The sequence below is a fragment of the Bufo gargarizans genome, chromosome 6 (assembly GCF_014858855.1).
Source record: "Bufo gargarizans isolate SCDJY-AF-19 chromosome 6, ASM1485885v1, whole genome shotgun sequence".
Classification (NCBI taxonomy): Eukaryota; Metazoa; Chordata; class Amphibia; order Anura; family Bufonidae; genus Bufo; species Bufo gargarizans.
In genome coordinates, this window is record NC_058085.1 from 12715052 (window position 1) to 12721137 (window position 6086).

Genomic DNA, 6086 nt, shown 5'->3' on the forward strand with positions numbered 1-6086 from the left:
ATTCTGAATGGAAAAGGTTCCGCTCAGAATGCATCAGTTCCGCCTCGGATTCGGACGAAAAAAAAGCTACTTGCAGCATTTTGGTGTCCGTCTGACGAAACTGAGCCAAACGGACCCGTTCCAGCACACAATGTAAGTCAACGGGGACAGAACGGTTCTCTATGACACAATCTGGCACAATAGAAAACGGATCCGTCCTCCATTGACTTTCAATGGTGTTCAAAAGGGATCCGTTTCGGCTATGTTAAAGATAATACAAACGGATCCGCACCAAACATGAGAGTGAAAGTAGCCAAAAGAAATGCCTTCTAATTTTCAAAATAGAAGAATTGATTGTAGAGGCCATGGATTGTTCAGGCAGTTCATATCACAGAGAATGATCATATTGCTGAGAATGGTCATGGGTGGAGCTATGCAAATTTCTATTTGGCTTTGCTGGTACTCCTTTGGAGGGAATGTTCCTCACACAAACAAATATCACTCATTGCTGCTGCTGTTGAGTGCAGGGCCGATCCCTGGGCGTCAGAGCGACCAATCTCTGATCACTTCTAAGCCTACTCAATGCCAATGTAGGTCTGCAGCTTGACTCTCTGCTTCCCAACCAGGAAAAGATCTAGGACACCACCACTGCCACGGAAGACTTACACAAGGGTCTAATTTTGATCTTTGCTAAGGAAGCTGGAGAAATCTACATAGCTCCACCCATTTGTACAGCTAATTAGAGAAATCTGCATAGCTTCATCAACCCAAATCTACTTGAAAGACCATGATTTCTGTGGATTAGCATAAAGGACTGCGTTGTGTCAGACATTGTTGTGTGATCAGGGAATAGTGTATAATAACACAATCCTCGTCTTGGCCTGATACTTCTAGGTCCTGATCAACTTTTAAGGATGTTCCTTAACCCAGTAAGAACATTCCTTTGAAGAACACTGAGGAACATTGCTTAGAAAAACCAAGAACTTTATGAAGAATTTCCTCCAAGAAGCTTCTCTCATCAAATAAAAAGTCTGTGTTGTGTGTCGTCTCCATGATATAAATGGTGATTGGGGGAGAAGAGGTCGGAGGAGCTAAACTCTGTCTCTTTAGTTGTTTAGCTCTTTTGCTATTTGTTTAAAAGCTTTTTTAGCAACTGCTGAAAAGCCCCAGAAGCTTGTGAAAGAATAGAAAAATACACATATTGACAATATTGTGACTTATTGTTGATCATCTTTTTGTAGGTAGGCTGATTTCTTCTTGTATGTTTGGAGAATGATAGATGTTTTCTATGGGGCTACAGGTTCAGAGTTTGGTGGGTTTTTATTCTCTATTTTACAGCAGCTCTATAGCATAGTGGGTGTCCATTGTGGAGCTGCAGGTTCAGGACTCAGTAGGTGTTCCCTGTGTATTCTGTATTTCAAGATTTTAATCCGTACGCTTCTCGGCATTTTGGTTAAGATCGAGCGTAGTATCTGTTTTTAGATTCAGAGCCATGCTAGGATGTAGAGCAGAGAACTGCATAGCAAGCCTAGGATGTATGGCTTGGGTTTCAAGGTTCTATCGCTAGGTGACCAAGGCCTCTGTTGGATCTAAGCCAGGGGCTGAGATGTTTGAAAGCCCGAGGTGCAGAAGTGCCCCAGGAGTGGTGACCCTGGGGTGCCTGAACTCACTGGGGGTGGGAGCCTACTTAGTGATGGCACATTTGCACGCACTTCACTTTCTCACATTTTGAGCGCAGTCGCACACACCTCTCTTTGCTCGGCTTCGGTCTAGAAAAGATGAGGAATTTTTATAATTCCGGTCAAATGTCTGGGCCGTAATGGCACACATTCACTTATTTTTTGTTACTGTGTGTTCAATTTCCACGTTTGTTTTGTCACTAGGATCTCTTGGGTACGGCTTGCAGTACTCTGTAGATTCAGAAAATATCCCGAAAAGATGTTCAACCAGTTTCATGTCAAGAATGAAGATAGAGACTTCCTGAGGTTTCTACGGTGGGAGGACGGAGATACAGATTTAGAGCCAGCAGAATACAGAATTAAAGTACACTTTTTTGGAGCAGCATCATCTCCAGGTTACGCCAATTATGGTATGAAGTACCTGGCCAATCAGAATGAAAAGGGTTGCCCATCAGCAGCAAATTTTCTGAAGAAAAACTTTTATGTAGATGATGGTCTCATAAGTCTAGAGTCCACAGAATCTGCAATCAAACTAATGAAAGAAAGCCAAGAGTTATGCGCAAGAGGAAACCTGCGCCTTCATAAATTCATCTCAAACAACAGAGAGGTACTGGAATCCATCAGTGACTCTGAACGTGCATCAATAATGAAGAATGTAGATTTCAATTATGATCATCTTCCAGTTCAGAACAAACTTGGATTGGGAAGGAATGTAGAGAATAACAAGTTCATCTTTGAAGTATCTATTGAAGAGAAAGTTGCAACTAGACGTACCATTCTTTCCGCAGCGGCTTCTATATATAATCTATTAGGATTCTTGGCCCCAGTGATCCTCAAAGCAAGATAAATACTGCAAGAATTATGGAGACAGAAGTTAGGATGGGATAAACCCATACCTGAAAATTTGACGCCAAGGTGGGAGAGACAAATAGGAGACTCAAAACTTGACAAAAATGGAAAACGTCTCACTACTCCACTCAAGTTGGAACGTCCTATACAGAAGTTAGTTGTTCTACTTGAGAGTAATGAAAGACACTCGAGAGTTGAGAACATGATGGAAAATTCCTCAAATTCATGTTTAAGTCCTACTACTGAGAACATAGAATTATAGGTAATTTTGATGGGAGTGTAGCTGGCCAGCTAAGACCTGTCCGAGGTTGCTAACATAGCTTATATTTTATACAGCTAGACCTGCCAATAAACTTAATACAGTTCCTATGTTTGTGTGTTAAAGACAAAAGCAGAGTTATTTACAGTGACTTCTTGTTGGGATGTCATATAATAGTTATATTTTGTGTGCACAGAAGCAGAAAAAGATAATTTGCCTTTAAGAGTCGTTATATAATGTAAGGTAAGCTCAATGACACAGAAGACACAACAGAAAGAATAGAGTTAAACTGTTGTTGCTAAGCAGGAGTCTTGACCAATCCTAGCTAGCCTCACACAGCCTAGAAGTTTTGACCAATCATAGCCAGCCTCACACACAGCTTGTGTGGGGAAAATCCCCTAGCAGGAGCTGCTGGAATCATTATTCACCAGAGAGAGGAGCTGAACAGACACACACTCTACTAAGAGCTGTGTTTTATTGAAGCAATAGGCCAAGATAGGTATTTAAAATGGTTATATAATGGTCCTACTGTTAATATAGTGATTAGAACTGTATACTGAACTGGTTATATGTATGTTTACTTACAGTTCCACCAAACCACAAATTCAAATTCCATATTGCAATCCAAATTGCATACAAATGCGAACTGCTCATACCAGATCATAAACAAGTGTACAGATACTCAAGAGAGAAATATATCCACCAGTTTATGATGAATGACAAGATTAAACAGTTGAACCACCATCTTATGCATACCACCATTTTGTGATATCTTTTCAACATGTGTTATGTACATGGACTATCTGCTGCGAAGGCGGCAGTGTTATATGAAGAAAAGTTGAAGTTAATAAAGAAGTTATTTCAAGCATTTGGTGTGCTCTTTAAACCTACTGTTTCCATAGAACGGCGCTAGAGGAATTACAGAGTAATAGACAGTCTGGTTAGACTAAAAAGTCAGAGATATCAAAATTCTTCTAATGCCACAGTGCAAAAGGCACTTCATAGTGCTGCGCCTGCCACATCTGAACCTCAGGCTTTGTAAACATCGTGGCTTATGACTCCAACCCAAAGTCCCAAGATCACCTCCAGGTTAATCTCTGTGTTTCTCTGCTCCATCTCAGTAGCCCAGTCCAACGGACCCGTTCCAGCACACAATGTAAGTCAATGGGGACGAAACGGTTTTCTATGACACAATCTGGCACAACCGAAAACGGATCCGTCCTCCATTGACTTTCAATGGTGTTCAAGAGGGATCCGTTTCGGCTATGTTAAAGATAATACAAACGGATCCGCACCAAACATGAGAGTGAACGTAGCCAAAGGAAATGCCTTCTAATTTTCCAAATAGAAGAATTGATTGTAGAGGCCATGGATTGTTCAGGCAGTTCATATCACAGAGAATGATCATATTGCTGAGAATGGTCATGGGTGGAGCTATGCAAATTTCTATTTGGCTTTGCTGGTACTCCTTTGGAGGGAATGTTCCTCACACAAACAAATATCACTCATTGCTGCTGCTGTTGAGTGCAGGGCCGATCCCTGGGAGTCAGAGCGACCAATCTCTGATCACTTCTAAGCCTACTCAATGCCAATGTAGGTCTGCAGCTTGACTCTCTGCTTCCCAACCAGGAAAAGATCTAGGACACCACCACTGCCACGGAAGACTTACACAAGGGTCTAATTTTGACCTTTGCTAAGGAAGCTGGAGAAATCTACATAGCTCCACCCATTTGTACAGCTAATTAGAGAAATCTGCATAGCTTCATCAACCCAAATCTACTTGAAAGACCATGATTTCTGTGGATTAGCATGAAGGACTGCGTTGTGTCAGACATTGTTGTGTGATCAGGGAATACTGTATAATAAGACAATCGTTGTCTTGGCCTGATACTTCTAGGTCCTAATCAACTTTTAAGGATGTTCCTTAACCCAGTAAGAACATTCCTTTGAAGAACACTGAGGAACATTGCTTAGAAATACCAAGAACTTTATGAAGAATTTCCTCCAAGAAGCTTCTCTCATCAAATAAAAAGTCTGTGTTGTGTGTCGTCTCCATGATATAAATGGTGATTGGGGGAGAAGAGGTCGGAGGAGCTAAACTCTGTCTCTTTAGTAGTTTAGCTCTTTTGCTATTTGTTTAAAAGCTTTTTAGCAACTGCTGAAAAGCCCCAGAAGCTTGTGGAAGAATAGAAAAATGCACATATTGACACTATTGTGATTTATTGTTGATCATCTTTTTGTAGGTAGGCTGATTTCTTCTTGTAAGTTTGGAGAATGATAGATGTTTTCTATGGGGCTACAGGTTCAGAGTTTGGTGGGTTTTTATTCTCTATTTTACAGCAGCTTTATAGCATAGTGGGTGTCCACTGTGGAGCTGCAGGTTCAGGACTCAGTGGGTGTTCCCTGTGTATTCTGTATTTCAAGACTTTAATCCGTACGCTTCTCGGCCTTTTGGTTAAGATCAAGTGTAGAGATACATTGGGTCTTGGCCAGGTGGTGCCTGGGGTACCTGGATTCTCGGCATTGGGGGAGGGCACTTGTTCATAGCCGGTTTTCTACCCCCTTGCTGCTATAGGGAAGACAGCTTAGTTTCCAGGCAATGGGAAGTGATCGCGCTGTTTTTTTGTTATTTTGGTGCGTGGTGCGAAGACTGGGCGTCGGATACATCTTGGGTCCCCTTCTGCGGCCTTGAGCAGGAGCTTGTCTCATTGGGTGAGTCCTTTGTTTTTGTGTTTGTGGCGGGGATTAGGCCTTTGGTGAGGAAGCTGCCGTTCTCCTATGGATTTGCTGATGGGGAAACCCAGTTGAAGCAGTCGATACGGATCGAGGTGGCGGAGAAGTTCCGGGCAAGGAAAACGCTGAAATACATTGTGGCCGAAATCCTGTCCGGTTACTTCCAGATCTGTAGGGAGGATATCCTGTTTCTACGGGACCAGGAGTATAAGGGCTTCTATACGATCACCTTTTGTAAGAAGTCATGCTGCGACAACATCTACGCAGAATTACAAGTTGCGGACAAGGACGATGACCATCTTGACGGTCTCTATTTTGCACTCCTCTACGGGGAGGAATCAATACACCTTATCGCTTGTATGTACAGTCCGTTTGTACCTGAAATTGAGGTTACCTTATTTTTGAAGCGATACTGTAAAGAAGTTCACTTCTCCCATGAAGTGAAGAACAAAGAAGGCTTTTGGAATGGCAAAAGAAAATATTTTGTCAAGTTCCACTATGATGAAGCAGGCATCGGGGGCCTGTGTCACCCACCTTCAAATTTCGCAATAGGGAGAAACAGGGGCTACCTTGTTTACTCCCAAATG

General features: G+C 42.2%; 2 non-coding genes across 2 annotated transcripts; both read left to right on the forward strand.

The window, feature by feature from the left end:
• The first annotated feature begins 1086 nt into the window (after window positions 1-1086).
• LOC122942918 lies at window positions 1087-1148 on the forward strand. Its single transcript, XR_006390756.1, has one exon. It is a non-coding gene; the product is annotated as a U7 small nuclear RNA (small nuclear RNA).
• Window positions 1149-4876: 3728 nt separating this feature from the next.
• Window positions 4877-4937, forward strand: LOC122942921. Its single transcript, XR_006390759.1, has one exon. It is a non-coding gene; the product is annotated as a U7 small nuclear RNA (small nuclear RNA).
• Window positions 4938-6086: the final 1149 nt, after the last annotated feature.